General features: G+C 42.2%; 1 long non-coding RNA gene across 1 annotated transcript in view; it reads left to right on the top strand.

The window, feature by feature from the left end:
* Positions 1-20,179, top strand: part of LOC118882485 — a 43,215-nt gene extending 23,036 nt beyond the window's left edge. Inside the window, exons 4-6 of the long non-coding RNA XR_005016781.1 lie at positions 11,299-11,682; positions 12,682-12,846; positions 18,655-20,179. This is a non-coding gene — a long non-coding RNA (uncharacterized LOC118882485). The remainder of the gene's footprint in view (positions 1-11,298; positions 11,683-12,681; positions 12,847-18,654) is intronic.
* Positions 20,180-26,622: the final 6,443 nt, after the last annotated feature.

Raw genomic sequence — 26,622 nt, 5'->3', positions numbered from 1 at the left:
GAGCAAGATAAATGGCAAGTAAAACAGAAAACGAAATAAATAATCAGAAAGAACAGAAGGGCAAAGGGCAGGAGATAGAGAGTTGGAGAGGCAGAGGGAGAGAAAATAAGGAAACGAAGGGACTTTTCTAAAAGCAAAAGTTTATACTTTGAATGAAAGAGAGAAGTAGAGAAACAACATTTAAAAAGAAAAGGGATGGCAAAGAAAGAAAGTAGTAACATATTGTACACGAGTACTACAAAAGCTAGGTAGAAAAGAGTAATTAAGGTTGAAAAAAAGTCTATTATAATTTAACCTAGTTATCTGATGAGAATATCTACAGGTGCCTCTTTGCAAAAGAGCGTCTCAGCCAGAGGCCTCAGGATCTGGGAAGAGACCTCCTGTCAACTCCCCAGGAATTTCAGCCTGTCTAACATAGCACAGATCAGTTGTTAACACTGGAATTAGAAGCAAAGCTTCTGTTGAACCACCTTAGAACCTGTAACCTACCTTTCCTTGGAGGGCTCCCTTCCTTCCTCCCGTCACTTCTCTCTGTCCCCTTCTTGGCTTCACTGTTACTTAATTGACTGTGGGGTGCTTGGTCTGGAGAACCTTCAGAAATGCCTTCCAACCCTCCAGGCAGACAGTTCTCTACTTCTGCTTTCATATTCCTTTCTTCTTTCTTTCTATGATGGCTCTTTTATTGGGATCTGAGGTTTGGGGAATAATCTAAGGATATGCAGTGGGAGCAGGGATGACTCACATGACAGCTCAACTGTGTTGCTATGGCTCAGCTGTCTCTTTTTCTGGTGGGAAAAAAACCTGGAAAAATTGGTTCTAGGTCCACAGAGAGGTTGCTTGGTATCAGGTATTAGTCATCATTGGAAGCAGAAGCCATGTTACAAAATGGATGAATGTTATTTTATAAACAGTCGTGATAGTGAACTAAATAATTTAATGAGTACTAAAGATAAAACCATAGATCCCGCCCTTGAGGGGCTAACAAACCAAAAGTGGTAGCCCTAGACTCCTGCAGTTCAATAATAATCATCACTGCCTGATACTGAGCACCGAGGTGCTTAGGTGCTGGGTACAATGCTGAGCATGTGACAGTCATCAAGTTATTTAATCCTCATAACATCCCAGGAGGCAGGTACTGTTGTTGTCATCCCCACGTTACAGATGAGGAAATGGAAGCCTACAGGTTAAATAATTTGCCAAGATCACTCAGCCTGAGACAGACTGGGATTCAAACATGCTTGGAGGCACCTTATTAGACTGCCTTCACCCATCCCCTTTCTACATCAGCCAGAATCCATTTAATGACTCAAGACTGACTGCAAGAGGAGTGAAGTCCCCAGATTCATCTCATTCCCATTTCAACACTCATTTTGAGGATTCATGCTTGGGAGCCGCTCCCGTGAGCCCTTCCTCACTGTGTCACCTGTGATCCAACCTGCTTTAACCTGTCTGTTCTTCTACCCGCCTGAACCTGCAGATGCCCACACTGAGGAATCCTTGGCCCTGGGTTCTTCCTTCTCTTCCCCCCTTTCCACCAATTCATCCAGAACCCTAACCACATCAAGCCTTCCCAACAATGGTGGTGTTACCCCCAACTAACTGCACATACCTGGGACCTTTGGGGTTCCTACATGTGCTGATTGTCTCCTTCCTAAATCAAGTGAATGACTGAGTGAAGAAACATAAACCTCCTTCAAGACATGAAGTCCTGCTCTCTGGAAGGCTCTCTGCACCTCCTATCCAAGGTGTGGTGTCTTCTTTTCAAGTACTTTCTGCCCATAGCAACAGTCCAATAAAAACCTTCACTTGGACTCTGTGCTAATTTGGAATTTAAAGTGACTAGTTTTGAGAGATTATGCAAAGTATGCATGCAACCAGGATTTTGGAATAGAACAGGACAGGAATGTTTTCACATAATGGTTACTAATATAGTTATTAAAAATCGTATTATCAGTTTTCACTGTCTCTAATAATACTTTTTAACCCAGTTTGAGGTTTCCAATTATCTGAAAATAATAATGTTAAAATTTATAATTCAGACTTTTTTTAGATCAACTTTCCCATTCCTCCAGTCCCACCACCCTGCCTTCCCCAATCCCTCCAGGCATCCAAAATGGTACAATCTATATGAATAGGGCCAGGTATCTTATGAATACTCGGTAAATATTAACTAACTGACTGTCTAAATGAATTAATCTGTTAGCCTCTGGTACAAGTGCTTTTTCTGTCTCTCAAATTCAAATCATTTCCTCTCCTTTTACTAACATGGGCATTCATGCATTCAGTTTAAACAGTTGTTTACTTAGGGCTGTTCTGGCCTCCACAGATGCACAGTGTGGTAACGGTGCAAGACAGTATGAGAACAAGTGCTCACATGAGGGTCACAGCAATGGGGAGATGGAAAGAACCTGGGCCTTGACCACAGCAGACCTGGGTTCAAAGGCTGCCTTATCTGTGAAATTGGAGTATCCACACCCAGCTCATAGTGTCATTGATAACAGAACATTTTGGGAGGGGTTGTTGAATGCTGTGTGCATTTACCTCTTCAATCTTCCCTGAAACCCTACATAGGAGGGAAATGGGACTTCGTGGGGTGGAAAGATTTGCCCAGCCTGAGGTCTCCCAGCTAGTTAGTGATGGGCATTGCTGGAATTTGAACACATTCTTAACTCTGAAACCACACAACACAGATGGAATTCGAACCCAGCCAAAATTCAGATTGGGACTTGAACCCGTGAGCTGGGACTTGAACCCACTCACTGTCTTTTAATCGAAATTGAACACCTGGTCTCAGGACTTACTGAAGCTCAGGTTCTTTATGTCTCAGCGCAGAAGGAATTCAGCAAGAGGCAAAGTGATAGGTAGATTTATTGTGAGAGATGCATGGCACGCTCCATAGACAGAATTTGGTCCGTCTCAAAAGGCTTGAGAGTGGCCCCAAAATTTGGGGTGGTTAGTTTTTATGGACTGGGTAATTTCATAGGCTAATGAGTGAGAAGATTATTCCAACTATTTTGGAGAGGGGTTGGGGATTTCCAGGAATTGGGTCACTGCCCCCTTTTGGCCTTTTATGGTCAGCCTCGGAACTGTCACGGAGCCTGTGGGCATGTCATTTATCATATGCTAATGTATTACAATTTATCTTACATTTGTAGTAAATGTTCCTTTACTTTTGAAAAGTGCTATCCTTGTTTCTGCTCAAAAAAGGGAAGCAGGGGATTTGCCTTTACCCAGGTTGGCTCAAGGAGAGGATCGATGTGCCCTTTGGGTTAGGTGTGGTGATGGCTGCTGGAGAAGTGGGGGAACCGGGAGGAACTGGGCAGATGGAAAGGGAGACAGTGGGAGGCAAGTCAGAAAGCTGTGATGACTCATCTCTCACTGCAGGGATTCCACCACCAGTTCTTCCCAGCTGGCTTTTTCAATCCCCATTTCAGGTGTGGAAATATCCTAATGCCTGGAGTAGAGGGAAAAGACTGGGGGGAAGCATTGTAGTATAGAAAGAATGACAGTACAAAGCTTAGAGCCAAGGACACTAACTATGAGCTTTGAACAAGTTACTTAACATCTCTGGGTGTCCCTGTGTATAATGGTGGTGATATACAGACCTCAGGGAAGCTGGGACAACCCAGTGAAATCTTGTTCATAAAGGACCGGGCAGAGGAGGTGACTGTTGAGCACCTGGGGAAAGATACGACACTCAGACTGCAGCCCCAGTTAGTGACAGAATTTGGCTTTTGCTGAATCCTACCCAAAACACAACTGGGCTATGGTCATCCTCCCAAGAAAATGTGTGATGATGGTAACTCTAATGGCCACTAAAGTTAACTAAAGTTACTCCATTTGGGAGAGGAAAAAGGAGCTGCAAAAGAACTCCATTATCGGGAGGGTAAAAATGAAAAGCAACATTTTAAAGAAAGTTTTTTTTTTAATAGATTTATTTATTTTTATTTATTTATCTTTGACTGCGTTGGGTCTTTGTTGCTGCTCGCAGGTTTTCTTTAGCTGCAGCGAGCGGAGGCTACTCTTCATTGTGGTGCGGGGGCTTCTCATTGCAGTGGCTTCTCTTGTTGTGGAGCACGGGCTCTAGGCACGCGGGCTTCAGTAGTTGTGGCATGCAGGCTCAGTAGATGTGGCTCTCGGGCTCTAGAGCACAGGCTCAGTAGTTGTGGTTTCACGGGCTTAGTTGCTCCGCAGCATGTGGGATCTTCCCAGACCAGGGCTTGAACCCATGTCCCCTGCATTGGCAGGCGGATTCTTAACCACTGCACCACCAGGGAAGTCCTGGGAACATTTTAGATGAAAAAAAAAAAACAAACATTGTGAATCTAGAAAAAAATCTAGAGTAGCTCAATAGAAGGTCTAAATTTAACTGTAAAAAAAAGAAAAGTCCAGGTGCCTGAGGTGGGGAAAAAAAAATTTTGCTGACTATTCAAGTAAGATATTTATAATAAAAATACAAATTAAAAAAAATTATGCTGAAAGTAAGGTTAAAAAAAGGAAATCCCACAAATGATTCTCGACGTTTTTTTAATTGTAGTAAAATACACATAAACCACTGCAATCATTTTTAAATATACAGTTCAGTCCTATTAAGTACACTGACATTGTTATGCAACCATCACCACCATCCATCTCCAGAACTCTTCATCTTGCAAAACTGAAACTCTGTACCCATTAAACAGTACTCCCCATTTGCCCCACCTCCAGCCCTGGCAACCACTGTTCTACTTTCTGTCTCTATGAATTTGACTACTTTAGTTACCTCACATAAGTGTAATTACACCATATATTTCCTCTTGTGACTGACTTATTTCACTTAGCATAATGGACTCTCAACTTTTAAACTATATATATTCCAAAGTCATTTGCAAAGTGATTTAAATTTCCATATGGAAGAAGAATGAAGATGGCTCTTCCCAGACCTGGAGGAGGGAGTGGATGCAGGTAGAATGTGGACCCAGTGGAACCCCAAATGCAGTTTTGCGGATTAGGGACTTCTGTTCCTTTCTTTTTTTTTTTTTTTTTTTTATGAATTTATTTATTTGGCTGTGCTGGGTCTTCGTTGTGGTGCGCGGGCTTCTCACTGCAGTGGCTTCTCTTGTTTCAGAGCACGGGCTCTAGGCATGCGGGCTTCAGTAGTTGTGGCACGCGGGCTCAGTAGTTGTGGTTCGCAGGCTCTAGAGTGCAAGCTCAGTAGTTGTGGCACACGGGCTTAGTTGCTCCGCAGCATGTGGAATCTTCTCGGACCAGGGCTCGAACCCATGTCCCCTGCATTGGCAGGTGGATTCTTAACCACTGCGCCACCAGGGAAGTCCATCTGTCCCTTTCTTGAATGCTTTTGTGTTGCCGCAACATAAGAGTTCAGAGGGGTGTTGGCCTTAGTATTCACAGCATTTCCCTTTGTGTTTTCCGTAGGGTCCATTCCATTATTACCCTCTCCCACGGTGTTCACTATAGCTCATAATAAACAGGCAGATGGTCAGCTAGACAGTTCATTTTACTTACAACTTTCCATGTAGCAGACACAGTCAATAGTTTAAAGTGGATAGTTTTAAAGAGGAAATTGTAGTGGGCAACATAGTCACATCCCATCATCTCTACTCCTTTCTTTCCCAGATTATGAAGCAGCTGTGGAATTTGGATGGGTTGACCCTTCAGCTCTTGAAATGAACTTTGATTGGTTTGAGTGAATCAGTAAAGCCCATCACACTGACCATTGTGATTGGTTTGGGAATGGGTCCATGACATAATTCCAACTAACGAGACATGTTCACTGGAGGTGAACTAGGAAGCACAAAGTCTCAGACATACTATATCAGTCTCAGTATGAAGGCAGTGCTATGGACATCAGAGTCCTTGATGACAGGGTTCAGGCTCTGGATCAACCCATCCAGAGAGGTCATGAGGATGGAGCACCATGATGGGATTAGTGCCCTTATAAGAAAAGATGGCAGAAAGCCTCTCTTGCTCTCTCTGCCATGTGAGGACATATGTGATAAGGCAGCTGTTTGTAAGCCAGGAAGAGAGCCTCACCAGAACCTAACCATGGCAGCTCCATGCCTCTGAAATGATTCACAGGCAAGCTGCCTTTGGGGGGCTCTGAGGGTGGCATCGTCACCTAAATAAATGAAGATTACAAAGAAGAACAAGGAGGAGAAGGGGAAGGAAAGAAAAGGTGAGAGGCAACACGGTGAAGAGCAGTACTCACTCATTTCCACCAGAACAGCAGAGAACAATGAAAGCACACCATCCAAAGGCCTGGGGGCATGGCCAGAAAAAGTGTGCCAATATCTTTGAAATCTTATATTTTATTGTAAAAAATCATGCAAATTCTGCATTCTACTTCATAATGTGCCTTTACTCTTTTATATAAAAATGTTTTCCTAAAAGTGCCATTTTATACCAATTTTTTTTTTTTTTTGGCCATGCCGCGAGGCTTGCGGGATCTTAGTTCCCCAACCAGGGATCGAACCCTTGCCCCCTGCAGTGGAAGCACGGAGTAGCCACTGGACCGCCAGGGAATTCCCTATAGCAAGTCTTTGAAATGATCTCTTGGCCCTGCCCTACCTATCCTGGCACGCTTACACCCCAATGTGAGTAGCACAAGTGCATCAGAAAAAGCGCTGGATTCAGTTTTAAAATCTGAGTTCCTTTTCCGATTCCATCCCTTCACAGCCATATGACCTTGCAAAATCACTCACCTTCTTTAAGCTTCTCTTTCCTCATGAGTAAAAGGGAAGACGACATCTCTTTGGCCTTTCTCACAGGGCTGTCAAGCTCCAAGGAGATAATGTGAGAGAGAGAGACTTGGGAGACCAGGAAACTCTGACCCTATCGCCCTGTAGGGTGGTATCAGTATTATTTCAAGACCATTTTGGAAGTTTCTCCAGCCCAGAATAATCCATTCTTGGACAAACCTTTCTGATACCTTTTTGTCCGATCCTTGCACTTGTGCTAGGAAGAGGAATACAGGAAGGCAAAAAGGATGAGGAGGGGTTATTTATAATCAGCTGTCAAGGGGATGGGGGAGAAGTCGGATCTTATTTTCATGTGACTCTACATCTCTTGGTTCCCCTCATTTCTACATCTTCCATCTTTAATATGGAATCTCAAGCTTTCCTACTCAGAGGAATACTGAGCCTGTATCCACTATCCTTGCCTTATGAACAAATCACCTAAGATTCAGGGTAGAGCAGGAAAGACAAGCTGGTTTCATCTTCAGCACCAGCTCTGACCCATTGGTTGCTTGGAACACTGTATTAAGAAAACCACTCAGTGGGAATGGTTGCAGAGGTCAGTTAGAGATGTCTGCCACAGGCACAGAAAATGAGAACAGCAGCACATGTGCCATCACTGGCCACCCCTGGTTTAGAGGCTTAAGATGAGTCAACTCTAAAAAATGCAGCAAATATTAAAAGCTGGAAGGTTTTCAGAAAAATCTCAAATGTGAGGATTTTCATCCTCTGGGACATTTACAAAGTCAGTAATATTGGCTTATGTCTTATTTTTAATAATATAAAGGGCCAGCTCCTTATCTGTGATAGGATTAAATAGGTTAACTAAATGTCAAGTTTCCTTTTGGATAGAATAGTATCAACTCCATTCTCTAACCCAGGGTGTATTATGCTAGTCACTACATTTGTTGAAATCACAGAAAATTTGGGGATGTTATTGGTCAACCTGACAGTCCAGCATTGAACCCATGAGCAATTGTGGACATAAATACAGACTGAAAACCAAGATAAGTGACTGACTGCAGGGAATAATACTAAAAAAAACCCCAAAACAAAAAACAAAAACAGAGTCATGGTGATTAAGGGTGTCGGGAATCACTGTTCTAATGAAATCTGGTGTCAATCTTAAGGCAACTGCTTCAAATCCTACCCCATATTTCTGAGAACTCTAGGGGTTTCAGATTTGGATGAACACTCCATGAGTTTATTTCAAAATACTATTTCTATTTTAGCATGTGTTACTTGAGACTTTTAAAAAATAACAAACAGCTTCCATTAAGTAAAGTATCTTTTTTGTTGTAGAATTCTAAGGGGTTTAGCACTGTGTACATGCACAGCATTTAAGCTTTTAGGAATTTATTTTACCACTTTGGTGCTTTCAGTTTGCTTGAAAGCAGGCCCTTTTGGGTAAAAGGCCCTGTTGGGCTTTAAAAGCTGTCAATTTGCCTTTATCTGCTCTTTAGGCAACTAGACTTCCTGGCTGAGTAGAGACTGTTTGGTTAGTTTTGGTCATGTCTTATACTGCAAGAAGCTACACACAATAATAAGAGATGCAGTAATTAAATATTTTTGGAATTTCTTATTTTATTTTTCTGGGTTACTTTGGGGCCCACTGTTTTGAGCTTCCTTTGCAAATGAATTCTTGCATTTTAAGTAATTAGCCATTGAGGAAGGGACTGTGAGATGGGTCACACTTCAGAGAAAACCAGGCATGGAGAGTGACATGCTGGCGTTGGATGTCTGTAGGGGAGATGAGCACAGAGAAGACACAGGCTCTCCTGCGTCTCTCCTCAAAGCAATGGGGAGGTGGTTTTAGTAAGAAGGGGTCTTTCTGGTGGTACTTTCCTGCTCCGCACTTCCTTATCCTCATTCTCTTAAATGTTTCCTCCCTCTCTTTGCCTCCCTTTCTCCTTTCCTTTCCCCTTTATGTTTCTTTACTATCCCCCTTTTCTTCTAATTTCCCTCCATTCTCCTGCTTTTTCTCATCTCCTTCTTTCTCTCTTCCCCATCCCTTCATTTTTGTCCTAACTGCCATCCTCTGCTTTTTCTGTGAAGACCATTTTCCACTGCGGCATCAGACTGCATTTCCTAAAGTGTATTCCACCAAGCTCCAGGTCCATGAGATGCTTTGTGGAAAATAAAAAAAGATGAGGTGGGGGGTGGGAGGTGAAGCTGGATCTGTGGTTACATTGCATACCATGTCTCCCCCTTGGAGCTTCAGCACCCCCATTAGCATTTTATACGTTCTGAGAAATCCTGCTGTGAAGAAACTGGTCTAACCTGGCTTATCCCACTGCTCCCCAAACCTCCTTGACCTCAGTGTCTTTTCCCTTCAAATAAATGAATCTCATTGAGAATACATTTGGGGAACCCCTGTGGGAGAGCCTTTCCTCTTGGCTCACCTTGGAGCTTCAGAGCATTGACTTCCTCCAGTTGTACCTGATGTCAAGGCATCTTCTCGCTTGTCTGAGGCTTTCTGAAGGCCATCACAGCCCGGGCTCCTCTTCTGTCTCTTCCCTTCACTGCCCAACCTGGCAAAAGACATGCTGCCAAAAAGATTCAGACATGCAAAACTTCTATATTGCTCACTTCTCATGTTAAATGTTTAAGGTTGGTTGGTGGTTCTTTTTTCTTTTCTTTTTTTTCTTTCTTTTATTTGCCTAACAAATTGTCAAAGATTGTTTTTGAAGAATAATATGCAGCATGGCAGAGGTTCAAGTAGGGGAACATTTTGATTCCCTGCTGGTGGCAATGTAAATTGGTATAATCATTCTAGAGGGCTATTTGACAATATGTAGCCAAAGTCTTAGAATTCTACTTTTGGGACTTTATCCTAAGAAAATAATTAAGGATGTATGCAAAGGTTTAGCTACAAGGATTTTTTTTTTTCCCCTGGAGTGTTGTTTATAATAGAAAAAACTTGGAAACAACCTTAATATCCAACAATGGGAGGCTGGTTGAGCGTACTGTGGCATGTTCATGTGATGGGGTATTATGTAGTCCTTACAAGTAGAGTTTTAGGAGAGTATTTACTGACATAAAGTAGATGCCCAAGATCAATTCTGTGTAAAAAAAATACATACGTACGTACAATGTACATTTTTGTAAAATCAACATTCATTGAGTGTTATACATACATATAAATAAAATTTAGCAGTAATTGTCTCTTACTGGGTAGTAGGATTTCAGCAGCTTCTTGTTCATCTCTGCTTTCTGACTTTTATATAAAGAGCATGCGCCTTTTGTATAGTGAAAGGAATAGATAAGTTAGAAAAATTAGCAAGAGTGGTTGATGATCCCATACAAGTTTTGTTAGCATTTGAACTCCCAGCTTACTCCAAATAGGGTCCTGTCAACACCAACTGGGACTTTTCTGTCTCCTGGGGGTAAGTACTCCATGAGGAAGGTCAAAGAGAATGTCAACCTTCCTTCTGCTATCTGAGGAAATCTGGATACAAGAGCCAGTTTCTAATGTTGTGATGCTGCAATTTACTGTGGGGGAAAAAAAAAAAAAAGATCAACACACCCCACCATCTATTTATTTAATATTAAAAATAATATTTCACTGAGTTTGGCTGGCGTCAACTCGAGCAGTTACTCATACAGGAATTCAAACAAAAGCAGCACTGGCCCTGGGCCAGTGGGCTGGTGCTGGGTGGTCCATGTCCATCCTTAGCTCAGAGTAGCTCCTAGGCTGCTTTCAGACCTGCTTCGGGTTGACAAGATGATGTATTCATTTATTTATTAGAAATGTTTTAACAGGAAATGCTAATAGTTTGCATTTAGGGAGAACTGCCCTGGAGACAGCTGGAAGAACCCAGCAGACGTGGCTGGGGAGGAGATTGCTCCTCTCATCCTTGGAGTCAGATCAGGGCCTGTTATAAAAGTCTACACTGGGGCCCCACGCACCAAGTTAGCCCAAAAGATGCTGGTTGCTTTGCTTCAGGACAGAAGCAGAAGGAGCAGCGCCGTTTTTTCAGCTGCCCTGTTTCCCTTCTCTATTGCCATTTGTTTCTTAGGAACCTGAAGGTGTGTTTTCAATGTGGCCATGAACACAGATGTTGGCTCTGCTAGGAACGAATAGGTCCTGTGTACACACACGTTCAGGTGGGAGTGTGTGAGCCAAGGTGTAAGCAAGCACATGTGTAACTCGAACCCACTTTTAGTGTGACTGTGGGCTGGTGGAGTTATGTGTGAGTTCAGGGGTTACATGTGCACATCTTTTCAGTGTATCAGGGTGAGTGAAAGACAAGTGTTTGCAGGGGATTTCAGGCGTGTCCTCAAGCTCCAGAGTGCATTCCAATGTTGGATCATATTCATGGGTATGGGCTTGTGGAGCCCAGAGAAAAAATGAAAGACAGGGGTAGTACAAATCAAGCCCGAATGTTTATGTATGAGAGGAACATAAGCAGGTTTGTGTATCTTTAAAAATCCTCTTCCAGCTGTTTTGGAAGACTGTAGGACTTCATTCGTTGGGGGAGGGCGTGATTACAGTGCCGTGGGGAATGGGGTCCAATGTCTAACCCAGTCTGGCACGACAACAGGGCTGTTCCTGTGTTTCCAGATAACAATAGAGGTGAAGCCTAACCCTGGAAACCAGTCAAGATTTCCAAAGATAAACCCTCGGGCAGCAAGAACACTGTCAATGAAAAGAAACTGACCTTTCGCCTTCTGGAGTCACAGAATTCCCACAAATGCTGTGTCCTCATCAGCTCTGGCAGCCTCGCCACCACAGCCCGGACTTCGACGCCAATTCATAAACAGCACGGAGGGGGCTGTGCTAGAAGTCAGAGCTTCTCCACCTCCAGCACCTCAAAATACAGGCTCCCTGCCACCCCATTTTCTTCTAGAGGTTAACCTTCTCCCCAGGCTCACAAAGTTATGAGAGCCTTTAAGGGGTTTTCCTCTGACAGTGTGGTCTAGTCTGCTGCTGCTGAAGAGATCTCAGGTGAGACTTTAGCCTTTCAGAAATGTGTTCTAAAATCTGAATGGAGAGCCTTTGGAAGGACTGAACAGCCTTGGGAGTCTCAGGGCAAGGGTAATGGAGGACTTGGGCTGGGGTGGGGAGGAGTGGGTGAGAGAGGACGAGGGAGAGGAGTCCGTGTCTAAGACGGTGAGTGGTAAGTACAAGGTTGGAAATTCATTAAATTTCTCATTTAAGGTCACACAATTAATGAATCTCTTTGAGCCCCAGGTTCCTTAGCAAAATGAGAATGTTAGAGTTTCTGGTTTTTAAATCCAATAAACTAAGACCTTATTCCTTAACAACTGCTTTCCCCCACCACCCTAAAAACCATTAAGTATCATCACATAAACCACTAGAACAATGGTTTTCAACCTTGGTTGCACATGGAATTGCTGGAGAAGGTGTCGACAATGTTAATGCATGAATTCCACCTCCAGAGATTCTGATGGAATTCATCTGGGTAAGGCCTGGACACCAGGACCACTCTCTCCTTTCTTGAATCCTCTTGTCAACTCTTATCCTGAAATGTAGGTATTTTCTAAAGTTCTGTCCTTAACTCTCATCTTTCTCTATATTTTCTCTGTATTTCTCTTCTCATTCATTCCCACATCTTCAACTATCATTTCTTCGAGGATCATGTCCAAATCCATGTAATTCCTTATCTATTTATCTAGCTTTCTTTTGCCTACCTAATTCTGGAATGATGCTGTGTCTCCAACACATGCTGTGTTCCAAACTCAACATCTTGAGTTCTATTCTTTGGTTTCCCTATTTCTGTAATGACACATTCCCCCATTAGCCTATCACCAAGACTTGAAGTGTTAGTGTTATCTTTGTTGATTTAAAAAATGTATTAACATGAGTATTGGTACATAACCTCTCTGCCACAACATAAACTTCTCTACCACCCACCATGAAGAGAATATTGTCTTTGATAGCTTTGCTAAGCCTGCCTTCTAAGTAGAGTTCTGCCTTTTCCAGGATGGTCCCTAGGCTTTGTGATTCAAAATAAGGAGAATGGATAAACAGACAAGACTGAAGAGGCAGAAGGAAAGGAGGAGATGAACAAAAGACAGAACAGAAGAAATGGAAAGTGAGGGGTTAAGACAGTGAGGAGCTCCAGAGCTGATGAAATGTAAGAATCAGGTGAGGAAAGTGAAGTTTAAGAATTGTTCCTAAAATTTATGCTTTTTAATGTTCTTAGAAAATGGCAAGAAAAGTTTGAATTTGTTTTAAAATAGTTCTGGTTGCTAGACTATTTTTCAGTTCAGCATTGCTTTGAGACTGAGCCTTGTGATGTCCAGCTTATATTTGGGTTATACATGACACCTCCTTCCTCATTTGCCACATCTAAACAGTTGCCAAACCCTGTAATTTTTTTCCCTGCCAGCCTTATCACTACTGCCCAACAACACCATACATGCCAGGTCGACTTCCTCACACCTCCAACTTTTTTCTTTCTTTGAACTGTGGCTCATTCTGTTTCCTACACGCAGAATCACTGCCTATATCCATCATAAGTTCTTTCTATACTTCAAAAACCAGCTCAGATTCCACCTTCTCAAGGAGACCTTCCCTGTTGGCGCTTTACACATTCTACATTCCTTCCTGCCTTTGCACTTGCAATTTTCCAAAACAACAGTAATAATAATGATGGGAGTTCCCTGGTGGCCTAGTGGTTAGGATTAGGTGCTGTCACTGGCATGGCCCAGGTTCAATCCCTGGTCAGGGAACTGAGATCTCACAAGCTGCATGGTGGCCAAAATATGAAAAAAAAAAAAAAAATGATGATGGTGGTACCAAGGACTAATATTTATATTGAGCTCATTGTGTCCAGGCACTATTATAAGTGCTTTGCACATATTATTTCATTTAATTCTTGCAACAACCCTGTAAGGTAGTACTGTGGGAACTAAGAAAGGGTAAAGCGACTTCCCTAAGGTTACATGGCTATAATTGTCACCAACAGGATTTGAATCCAGGCCTCAGAATCTGTATTATTTCTAGAGTGTACTTACATTTTAATACTTCAATACATGACTGAATATATTCCTGTCATTCCTCTATGTCTACAGGCAGTTTTCATTTGCTACTGCTTCACATTTTGCACCTCCCCCTATTCAACACTCTCAAATAAATGCTTGTGCTTCACTCTCGTCACTTACATAGTCACTTAGCAATTCCCACTGCTATCCAAATAGAAGACATCAGCATGCACACGATCAGGATTTTGACTTACAGAGGTTCACTTTAGGTTGAAGTCTTCAGGGACACTTAATCTAAGAGCAGGGAGCATATGTTTATAAATGTTACCTTTGAGTTTCATCTTCTTCCTCATAATGTCTTTGACATGTCAGCTGTAAAGCAAACCACAGAATGTCCATACTTGAGTGAGGCGAAGATTTAATGCTGCTGCTCTAGTTCAAGTGGCTGTACCTAGAACTACAGTTGTGTTTTGCCAGTCATTGTGAAATACACACACAGTGATTTAATACAGCTTGGTTTATAATCAGATGCAGCTCTGTTCTAACATCTTGGAGTGAGCAGTGAGGTTGCTTTTAAAGCAAAGGGCAATTCACTTGGTCAGGAACAGTTTTCAGGTGAAGAAAACTGTAGTTTTAGTTGAGAAATACATAAGCCAATTATTTTTAATTCTATAAAATATATAAATACTTTTCAGGATAAAAGCATGCTTTAAATTTTAAATGCAAACTATTGGCCATGATTAAGGACTGATTTACTCTCCCACATGAAACAACCCCCAAAATTGACAGAATATCTGAAACAATGGTTTGAAAGGCACTGAATATCAGGCAAAGAAAGATAGTGATCCCTGAGAGATGTGAAAGAAATGAAGTAAGCACTATAATTGCCCCAGATTACTGCCTTGAGAGAGTTTCCAGGCCATAGCACAGAGAGGGTACCCAGGCAGAGCCAGGCAAACTCAATGAGTTGAGAAAACAAAGCTGAGAGTCTGAGGAGACTAAGGCTTCTGGAGTTCTTAGGAGAGAACTGCACAGAAAGAGGAAGTTCTAGAGGTTTGCAGAAGGTTCTCACTTGAGTATTCAGCTGAGGACTGATCAACACATACATATAAAGAAACTACCTGAGGCCAGAGAATCATCTAAAAAGGTTAGAGGTAATGGATTGGCACTCACATAGGGCTAAGAAGAGTGTCCGTTCTCACCAAACAGACTTGAAAACTTCCAAGATTCATGGGTGGGGGGATAAGAGTACACAGAAGGGTACTGCTCTGTAGTAGAGACTAATTAGTCCTAGGCTGAACACTGCCCCAGTCCTACCTAACACATCTTAAAAACAAGACCCAAAAGCATTAAGCTCTTCCCAAGTGAGTTAACCAAATCCTAGAACAAAGCTCCAGAATATTTATAGAAATATGGAAAGGACAATGTGGTCTGGACTACTACGACTAATGAGTTTAGCAAGATTGCATGATACCAGATCAATACGTAAAAATTAATGCTATTTCCACATGCTGGCAATGAGCAATCAGAAATTAAAATTTAAATAAACAATACTATTTACAAGAGTATTAAAAGATATAAAATGCTTAGGTATAAATCTGACAACAGGTATGAAAGAACTATACTCTGCAAACTACAAAGCGATGTTGAGAGATATTAAAGACATAGATTGTGTTTTCAACAAATGATGATGAAAAAATTGGAGATCTGTATACGAAAAATGGACCATAGGTTTAAATGTAAGACCTAAAACTATAAAATTTATAGGAGAAAACCTTTGTGACCCTGGGTTAGGTAAAGATTTCTTAGATACAACCCCAAAAGCACATTCTATAAAAAACCAAATTGGTAAATTGGACTTTATCAAAATTTAAAACTTCTGCTCTTTGAAAGACACTACTAAGAGAATGAAAAGACAATGATAATTGAAAGGAAATATTTGCAAATCATGTATATAATAAAAGTCTTATATCCAGAATAAAGAACTCTCAAAACTTAGTAATAAGAAAAAAACCCAAAAATAAACAATTAACCCATCCAACAAGAAAATGGCAAAAGATTTGAACAGACACTTCACCACAAGGACATGTAGATGACAAATAAGCACATGAAAAGATGCTCAACTTCATTAGACATTAAGGAAATGCAAATTAAAACCACAATGAAATACTACCATGTATCTATTAGAATAGTTAAAATTGAAACACAGATGATACCAAGGGTTGGTGAAAATGTGGAGGAACTAGAACTTTTGTCCACTGTTGGTGGGAATGTAAAATGGTCCAACCACTTTGGAAAATAGTTTGGTAATTTCTTTAACATTAAAACATAACTCTCGCATGATCCAGCAATTTTGCTCCTAGATATTTACCCCAAATAAATGAAAGCATATGTCCATACAAAGACTTGTACATGAATGGTCATAGCAGGCTTATTTGTAATAACCAAAGGTGTGGTCCCCAGACCAGCACTATCAACATCACCTGGTATGATGTTGATTGTTAGAAATGCAAATTCTCATACCCCACCCCAGACCTACTGAATGAGGTGGTTTGTGGGTTTACCATTTTCCATTTGGGCTGGAAATTGTCCCAGCAATATGAGCTTATCAAACCCTTTAGGTCATTCTGATGCAAACTAAAGCATGATAACCACAAGCCCCCCGACTCCACCCCATCCCTTACCCCAGATGATGCTGGTACCCCAACCACACTTTGGGAACAACTACTTCAGAACAATGCTTCTTAAACTTCAGTGTGCATATAAATCCCCTGGAGATCTTGTGCAAATAGCAATTCTGATTCGTAGGTCTGGGAGGGTGGGGTCTAGAGAATCTGCATTTCTAATAAGCTCCCAGGTAATACTGATTCTGCTGGCCCTGGGAATTCTGGTAAAGATTATCCTTGGAAATGCCCTAATTTCTTAAAAGCAGAGCTCATTTGGCTACCTCAGTTCTTCTCCTATAGAGAACCCATTGAGTGTTAGGATAGAATCTAGCCTTCTTTATTCTCTTCTGCTCTAGTACCTACCCACTTTTGGAAGAGAACTAAAACCCTTCCCTTTCCAGCAGAAAGGGGCTCTCTTCTGGAATGTTCTCTTGGCTGCCTTAGATTCTGACATTCCCTTAGAGCCTAGACCAGAGGTTCCCAATATTAATTCACCTATGAAGCTTTTGAAAAATACCGATGCCTGGACCCAGGAGATTCTGTTTGGATTGGTCTGGTGTGGAGCCTAGGCAGCAGTATTTTTAATGCTCCCCTGGTGATCTCACTGTGAGCCAGAACTTAGAATCACTAACTAGCTGACTAGCTTACATGTACCCCCAGACTGCCCCCTTTTATATTCATTCAACAAGTATTGATAAACCATCCTCTATTTCCCTCCCAGGCTCTGAGCTACTGTGCTGGGGATACCAAGATGAGTAGGCCATGGTCCCTGCCTTCAGGAAGTTAAAGTCTGGTGGGAGAGACAGAGAAGTCTACACAATTTTCATACCTATGTTAACTGCTACAACAGAGATATCTCATTCGGTAGATATTTATTAACAATTTACAAGTTTTAGGCACTAGGAATGTTACAGTGAGCTAGACAGACACAAGCTCTACCTTAATGGAGCTCATGTCCAATGGGAGGCCCAAGTTACAAGGGACACAGAAGAGGGGGCCCTAATTCAAACTGAGAATCATCAGTAAAGGACTCCCGAAGGTTCTGAAGCTTCCACTGAATCATTTTGTTTTGTTTTGTTTTTTAAATTTTTGTCTGTGTTGGGTCTTCGTTGCTGTGCACGGGCTTTCTCTAGTTGCGGTGAGTGGGGGGCTACTCTTTGTTGCAGTGCGCGGGGCTCCTCATTGTCGTGGCTTCTCATCACGGAGCACGGGCTCTAGGCGCGCAGGCTTCAGTAGTTGTGGCACGCGGGCTCAGTAGTTGTGGCTTGTGGGCTCTAGAGCGCACACTCAGTAGTTGTGGTGCACGGGCTTAGTTGCTCCGCGGCATGTGGGATGTTCCCGGGCCAGGGCTCGAACCCGTGTCCCCCGCATTGGCAGGCAGATTCTTAACCACTGCGCCACCAGGGAAGCCCCTCCACTGCACCTTAAAACCTCATATCATCCAGGCCCAAGAAGAGGTGAGAGTACTCCTGGCAGAAAAGACAGCATGGGCAAAGGCCCGAAGGTATGAAAGAGTGTGGCACATTCAGAGAACTGGCAATACCACAGCCAAGGGGGCTTCCCAAGAGCCCAACTCTTGGGATTTGTCTAATGGCTTCTCCCCTTCCTCCATCCTCATGCTTAAGGCCGCCTTTCCCCTTCCACTTAATAACACTCTTCAGGGTTGAGACATGCACAGTTGTCTTCCAGCTCATTCTATAAACCCAGAGCGCCACTATTCTGACACCATTTATACGGCAGTTTCAGGCGAAAACCTTCTTCTTCCTCTCTTCAGACTGAGACTGCTTCCCAGACGCACCCCGTTTCCTCTTTTCTGCTCCCACCACCAGAAAAGGTCTCCAGGTGGCGCCCTTTCACTCAGTTCTGCTATTGTCAGGCACACCCATTTTCCCACCTAATTTCCTCTCCACTGAATTTCCTCCCCGCAAACCCCAGGGCTGGAACCTTAATCTGAGGAAGAGGATCACAGGAAGCATATTGAATACACAAGCCAGTTAAGCTGTTCAGTTTGCGCCTCTCCCTTTAGTTCAAGCCGCGGGGTTCATTCTTAGCTCTCTCCTCGCTTCAGTTTCCGTTGTAGCACACTGTGCTCCTACCCAAGACTTCCCCAACTCCACCCACCGTAAGCTGGATGGTCCCCACTCCTCGGTGAAATTTTTCTGTTCACACAGACAATGCGTGCTCAAAGAATTGTTCCCCGGATGATTTGACATCTGGGCACGGATGAGGGTACATTTTTAAGGGGGAAAAAAAAAAAATCGAGATCCAACATGCCAATCCCTATCCCCTGCTCTTCGCCTAAGAGAGAACCGGAAGGATGTTTCCCTCCCATAGACGCTGCTGTCAAGAAGCAAGCTGCTGAGAATTCCCTGGCTGTCCAGTGGTTAGGACTCCGCGCTTTCACTGCTGAGGGCCCGGGTTCGGGGAACTAAGGTCACGCAAGCCATGTGGCGCAGCCGAAGAAAACAGCAAGCTGCTGATCTCCTCATGGAGTAACCTGTTTTAACGATCACAACAACCGTGGCAATTGCTTCCCCTGACCGGTTCCCCTCCCCACCGTTTTTCTAGCCATGCTTACTAACACTGAGGCAGGAAAATAAGACCCCAACAGAAAGGTAGTGAGGAATTGTTATCAACGTTCCTGAGAGCAAAAGCCAGGCGTAAATAATCTTGGTAACCCACATAGTACCTAGCACAGTGCCTTATCTAGTCCAGGAGGATTACTCTGTAACAGACACAAATAGAGCAAAAAATACGTGATGGATTCCAGCCTATTTGGAGAATGGAAGCTGCAGCAGTACAAGGCCAATTCCAGGGTTTACCCTAAAGTCCACAGAGATAGTCACTACTTCCCTATTTATTTCCACTTACTATGTATGGGTTGAGAAGGTGTTTCGATTGCTCTAGCAGACAACATTTATTGAGCATATGCTGCCTACTGGTGCTGTGACCCTGTGACTGGATGAGAATTCTCATAGGGCCAATCAGACATAAGGACTTACCCTACTAATGACATAAGCAACGCTTCTAATGAGCTCTTCCTTAGCATGCTTGTCCGCTCGGGAATAACCAAACTGCAGGGCAGTAATGGATTAAAGATAGCTGTCAATTTTTTGCTGCTTCTCCCATTGTTATGTGGAGTCTGAGTCCTCTTTCCTTGAATCTGGCTGGCCTGAGTGACTTGCTTGACCAATAGAGTGTGATGGAAGTGAAGTTCTGGGACTTTCAAGACTATATTATAAGAAGCCTTGCAGCTTCCACCCACACCTCCTGGAACAACTGCTCTGGAGTAAACCAGCCACTATACAAGAAATCTGATTACCCTGACACCACCCTGCTGTTAGGAAGCTGGAGCTGGGAAAGGGCATATGGAGAGAGATACTTTACCAGCCCAGCTTTACGTGAGTGAAGAGACCTTCAGATGACTCTAGACTCAGCTGTCATCTGATAGTCACTGAATGAAGGACCCTACGTGAGAACCACCCAACTGAGCTTATCAACCCCTAGAAACATCATAGATAATGATAAAGTATTTGTTCTTATATACTACATCAAAAACAAACAACTCTGGCTAGGTAAGTTATTATCATTGGGGGAAGCTGGGTAAAGTGTACAAAGGAAATCTCTGTAGCATTTTGCCACTACTTAAGAATCCTAAATTACTTTTTAAGTTATTAAAACATAAAATACTAGTGCCTTGATCTGGAGAAAATCTATTTTGAAAGAACTAAAGACAGCTGGAGATTTTCCCTGAGCCGTGTTCCAGATGCTGACAATGCCAGCACTGGCTGCAGCCGACAGGTGTGTGTAACTACAGCCCTAAGTACATTTGCCAGCTTTGAAAGCTCTGGGGAAGGCTCTGGCCCCCCCACCCTCCCAATGCCAGTGACTCAGCCTCAATCCTAATGTTTCAGTCACCACATTCGTGTCTCCTACTGGGGAGACACCCAGCTCTTCCTTCTGTCTAGTGAGGAAAGAGACTGCGTTAGTGCTTCGTTTTTCAAAGTCTGACATAACAATATGAACAGGCATGAAATGTCACCCAGCCAAAGGAGAGAGATTTTCTCTGCTAGCGTTTTTTTTTTTTTAAATACCTCTTTTCTTTGGTTCAAAAAAAAAAAATCTCATAACAAACAAGTGAATTCATGTCTTCATTCTGCAGTGCTTTAGTGATATCCCCCCTTCTCTAGCTCTCAGGGAGACCATGCCCCTCACAGAGTCTAATTTTTCTCCCCTCTGAACTAGGCTTTGTTGGCATATGGAAGTGTGAGAGACAAAAGACTGTAGTGGAAAAGCTTTGGACTTTAAGGACCTGGGCTGACATCTCAGTTTTGCCATTTGCAATACGGCCTTGGGATAGTTTTTCATTCTCTCTGAGGGGACAAAAAAGGTCTCCTTACAAACCTCAGGGACTTGTGAAAATCTCAAATGAGTGCAGTGCTTTGTCAACCAGTGGGCCAGTGAAGGCTATTATTATCACATACCATTGTGTAGCTGGAGGTCAGAGAAGGAAGAGGGAACTGGGCAGGAGCTGTCAGGGAGGACTTGATGGAGGACATGGGTCTAAAGTGGACCTTGGAGGAAGGAAAGGATTGGGAAAGGCAGAAAAGGCATTCCTCCCAAGAGGAACTGAGGAAGGGATTATATCCTGTGGGGGAGGGATGAAAGTAAGGAAACTTGACCTAACCTGTGAGAGTGGTTTTGATTGAGAAACCATATGAAAAATAAGTTTAGGGAGATAAAAGTTCCTCAGATTGTGAAGTATCTAGAAAAATAAAGATGTAGGAAAGGGGAAAGGTACTGGATGAAGGGTGCTCACCAACTTCTTACCTGCACTGTACCACAGAATATATCCCATTCTTCTGAAATATTTATTGCTCTCGTCTATACTGCAAAACCACCATAGTGACCACGTTGGAGAATCGAAATTATGACAGTAACAATATAATCAAACAGTTAGATTGATGGATGCAATGTGTAGGGACGAGGTTCTGAAATTTATTCTTTATGATCTCAGAAACAAAATGATGTTTATCCAGTTGGATGTCTTCTAAAAAATGTAACAAAGTGTCTTCCTACTCAGAAGTTTCTAGGAAAGGGAACCCTGTACCTTTCTTTTCTTTCACACACTGATCTACCCCGGGACTAAATCAGCACACTAAGAAGAAAGGGCAGCATGTGTCCCTACACAGCCCTTCACCAAGATTCCATCCGGCTAGAATCTCCACAGCTCCAGTCTGTGATATTCTCTGACCGTGGACATCTTACAACTATTTTTGCATGGGTTACTCCAAGACAGAAAATAAATCTCCTTACAGGGTAAAGACCATGAATCATGAAAGGATCTCATTTTTTTGTAAAGTGGTTCCTAATGTTTCTTTGGCATCTTACTACTTTTGGGGGGCCCCTTTTATTTAACCTAAGCTTCCTTCTCATAAAAAGGAAATAACCTGAAGAATCTGGTTGAATGCTAGAGAAATGCAAGGTATGACAAATGTAAGAGGAAATTCAGACATATTGTGGCTAAAGACCCTTTCAAAAGAATCATGTTAAGACCTCAAAAGCTGCTGTCTCTCCTGTCCTTGCAAGAATAATCCAACAATTTTTTTTTACAAAATTATGGCTAGTCTTTGTATTCAAATTACTACTTGCAAAACTACAGAGCCAAAATGAATAAAATGATTTCAAAGTGAGAAAAACTTAGTTGATGCCCCAAGACTTGAAGTCTGTGATTGTATCCTGTTCTTTTTGCATTCCTGTTACTTAGCACAATAAGTGTTTGTTGAATGAATAAATGAATACAGTGAGTGCGATCTAATGGTAATAGTGAATAATGTATCATGAAAATAAGAAAAAATGATAAACCTCTGGGTCCCACACAAAAAGCAAATGAGAATGATCAGTGAAGAAAACCTGTGTAAGCAATGTGAGAGAAATCATCATTACTGAGAACAAATATATATTAACTTCCTACAATCCAAAAATAACTATACCAGCTTCTTAGTCTAGAGAGCAAAATATAGCCATAATTCCTATCCAGAGGGAGCTTACAAATTAATGGAGGAAACAATACACAAACGAATTCCACAGAAATATTTGAAAACAATTATCTACAGACTGGCATGAGAAAGATGGTGTGTCAGCAATTGTGCTGGCAAGTTGGAGACTAGGTGGGGTTACTCAGGCAACATGGAATTCCTTATCCTCAAAGACCATTTGTTGAGACTGATTCTCCCTGATCATGCAGAGGGGAAGATGAAGTTAAGGATGAGGTTGAAATTGAGAATAAAGTTGAAGATGAAGTGAAAATGAAGATTGGTAGTGAGGGCAGAGGCTGAGGAGAAGTAGAGACTGAAGCTGAGGTTCAGGAATGACTAGGGCTTGGTCATCTATACATTCTGGGATATTCTTGTAAACGGGTGGAGAATGGATTTCCTTCCAGTACTTCAAGCAAATTCCTCATCTTTTTAGACTCCTAATTTCCTTTTCTGTAAAATGAGACAATAAAGAGTCATCCCCCCACATAATCACAACCCCACACGTTTTCTATGACCTTGCATGTGGTGATATATATAAAGCACCTCTCACACTGTCTGGCACATAGTAAGCACTCAATAAATTGTAGCTGCCTTCCTCGTATATTTGTCTGATGCATCTTCTTATGACAATGCTACAAGTTTTCTATTCTGTCCCTCATCTCGTTGATTGTCCATGGCTCTTGGTCCTTGTTCCACCTCTTCTGCTGATTCTCCATATGACGTTCGGCAAATCTCATATCCTCTCTGAGCCTTGGCTTTTCATCAATGAAATGGGGATAATAATATCCGTCCAATACGCCTCCCAGTCTGGTTATGAGGATAATGCATGTGAAAGTACCATGAGTTGTGTCAAGTGTCAGCAAATCTAAGGTACTGTTAGTTAGGATTGAGCCCTATATGTATCAGTCCCCTAAATAGTATGTTTATCACTCAGAGGCTGGTGTGAGGCTGGAGAAGGACTGGGTAACTTCAGTGAACTAAATATTGCACAGACCCCCTGGGATGCTTTCACTGGCTCTGTGGTGCTTCTGTGGGGAGATTTGCACATCAAGTGTTTTTCACTGAGCCCTTTAAACATTAAATTGCAATTACAATTTGAGCAGAGGAAATCAAATGGTCCACAAGTATTTATCAGGTAACCACAGAGACCATTGTACATATTCATGTAATTGTAAAAATGAACATAAATTCTCACTTCCAGGAGCTTGGAAGTGATTCCAAGTTCATAGGAGAGACAAGGCCGCCAACCGTAAGCGTACGCTTGCACGTGCACACAGCCGTCATACTTGGAGACACGGAAAGGGCCAGGCTTATTTGCAGGTTGATAAACTAGTTCAAGATCCCAGGAAAATCTCCTGTCAAATACCCCAAGGGGAGGGGGATTAAACCATGATGAACCTAGAATTCAGTTTCTGTCCTCTACCCCCAAGCAAGCTGAGAACAAATAGTGGAGTTGATTTTTTTTTCATGGAATAGGTTTGTGGGTTTTTTTGTCTGTTCTTTTTTAAGTCCTATTAAGCAATGAATTCATAGAGAATAGGTTCCAGCAGTTCAGGCCCCTCACAAGTGTGCTTCTCTGGGTGGAGCTTTAGTTGAACCTAGGTACCTCTCTCTTTGGCTCCCTTCTTTTTCTGATCATTTTCCTTCACACGTTTCAGGAAGCTGCCTTGCCTCCTAAAGTGCTTAATATGTTCAATATGTACATTAATTCTCTTGGAAAGAATCTTGTCCTTAACTTGTTTGTTTACAGCAATGCCAACAGCATGCTGGCTAACACTGTAAACTATTGCAGATTTGCCATGGGGACACTTATGGGGCATTCCTTTTTGAACAGTGCCCATTCCCTTGATGTCAACCATACCACCTCTCTTGTAGATCCGCATGTATGTAGCCAAAGGAGTAGCTCCGTGTTTTCTAAATGGCCCTGAGAATGTATAATGGGTGCTTCTTCCCTTTCCCTTTGTGTTGGTAATTGGCAAATTACTAGAAGATGGCACTTCTGGCCAAAAAAAAAAAAAAAAGCATATATTTAAGTTTTCAACCCAGCTCACATGGTGAAAATCATGTATGTATAATAAAAATTTGGCCTTGGAAAGCCCTCAAATCAGTCATAAAATAGAATAGATATGCCCATACTTAACATGCCTCAAGTCTTTACATCTCCGTTAAGTCAGCCTAGCAAGTTGAAGTATCTTGAAACACCAGGATCACACCCACTGCAGCAAAACACTTACCCTATGACAGGCACATGGCAAATGAGACCAAATGAGCAAAGAGCAGAGTCACCTTTCCAGTCTCACTTTTTCTGTGGGTAGAATCACTCATACTAGTTAAGTCACTGCATTTTAAGTCCTGAATCTACTCTGGCAGATCCTATCTGCCTCTTTGCAGAGAGACAAGCCTGCTTCAAAAAGTCCCCTTTTCCAAAAATTGACTTTATTGTTGTATAATCTACAAACAATAAAACAATCTATCTTAAACTTATAGTTTGATAAGTTTGACAAATATATACACCCGTGTGACCATGACCACATTAAAGAGATAGAACATTTCCATCACCCCCAAAAGTTCTGTTGTGCCTCTTTGCAGTAAATTCCCACAACTGACACTAGGTAGCTATTGATATGCTTCTCTTTTCTGCAGTCTTCTAGAATTTAATATAAATAGAATTTCTTTTTTAGAATTTCATATAAATGAAATCATACAGTATGTACTCTTCTGTGAAAATGACCCATTTAAACAAGAGTTTAACCCATTTATAGAATAGAATGATTGCCTTTGAATGTAACTTATAGGGAAGAAGGAATGTAAAGTGGAAATAAAGGAGGGAAGTTGCTCTATAAATATGAGACAAATTGGTCAATCCTTTAAGATAGGACACTCAATTGATAGTCAAGCTCAAGCGACCTCAGTAAGGTTGACTTCAGTAGAAGGATGGTTTAGGATGGATCATTGTGGAAGATGAAGGCAGATAAAAACCTTTAAGAAGGACAAGGAAATAGGAAGTGGAAAAAGCCTGGGAACGACTGTCAAACCTTGTTTTCAGTCATGGCTTTGTCACTAACAAGCCATCTGACCTTCGGCAATTTATTTTCCTGCTCTGACCCTGGTTTCATTGTCTATATAATAAAGGCATTGGACTATAGACATGGTTTCCAAGTAGCTGCATCACTAGACATAAGTTTCCTGAGGTCAGGGACTTTGTCTTTTACTGCTGTGACCCCAGCACCAAGCAAAATGCTAGCACTCAATAAATATTTGTTGAATGAATGAATGAATGATCTAAGCTTTCTTCTAGCCTTGACATCCTATCACTTTTTGGCAGAATCATCTAATATAATGTTCATTCCTCAGCCCCTGCCAGCCCCCGGTGAGTCTTGGCCCAAACTGCCTTCTTTGCCACACAACCTATGTCCATGTGGAGGCTAAAGGTTAATCTTACCCACCCACTAAAAGCCATTGAGACAAATATTTCCATTTACTCAAAAGGCAAAACAGCCTCCAGCCTTCCAGGAGAGCTAAGGGTGGAGGACAAAATGGGAAATGATCTGACCCTATAAGTTGTTGTGGCAGTAAAATTTATAACACTTGTGGACAAATGAGGCTAAAGGGTCAGGCGTGTGCTCATCTAGAGTTACTTAGATGGTTGTAAGCAAGGTTTTCCTTGGCTTAACGGCTTTCATTCCGGAAGTTTGGCAGCCTCTATCACATGGCAAAAGGCCTTCTCCCAAAGGTTGCCTTCAGGGTCTGATTTAGCAATGAATGAAGAGGGTTGAGAATTTGCCAATACAGAATGTGAGAAGTGTGGTGAACTGGACAGCGAATGGTTAACCTTTAAAAAAAAGTTTTAAATCCTAATTCAATTTTTTAAATGGTTTGCTGGCAAAAATACTACTTCCAAAATTAGGCCCCGGGGTTGTCAGTTTGCAATCCAGGCATTACTTTATGTTTGTATTCATGATGGCTGGAGCCTCTCCAGTGGCTGCTCTTAGAAAAGCCCTGAGCACACAGTAGGAGCTTAATGAATACTTTTGAATCAGTAGATTGTAGTGATGGACTGGGATTTTATTGGGCTGAAAAATCTGATAGAGGGAATCCCTTTTATCACCTCTTCTCTCTACCTTGCGTCCCAGTAAAGTGCCTGCGCCAGTGCCTGGCTGCTCACTCATTTCCACACTTTCGGCTTTTGGTCACCTTGGAGCGACCTTGACTTCAGTGGGCTCAAAATGCTCC

Source organism: Balaenoptera musculus, chromosome 16, assembly GCF_009873245.2.
Source record: "Balaenoptera musculus isolate JJ_BM4_2016_0621 chromosome 16, mBalMus1.pri.v3, whole genome shotgun sequence".
In the NCBI taxonomy this organism is placed as follows: Eukaryota; Metazoa; Chordata; class Mammalia; order Artiodactyla; family Balaenopteridae; genus Balaenoptera; species Balaenoptera musculus.
Note: the sequence above shows the minus strand (reverse complement) of the source record. Positions and strands in the feature narration are given on the sequence as shown.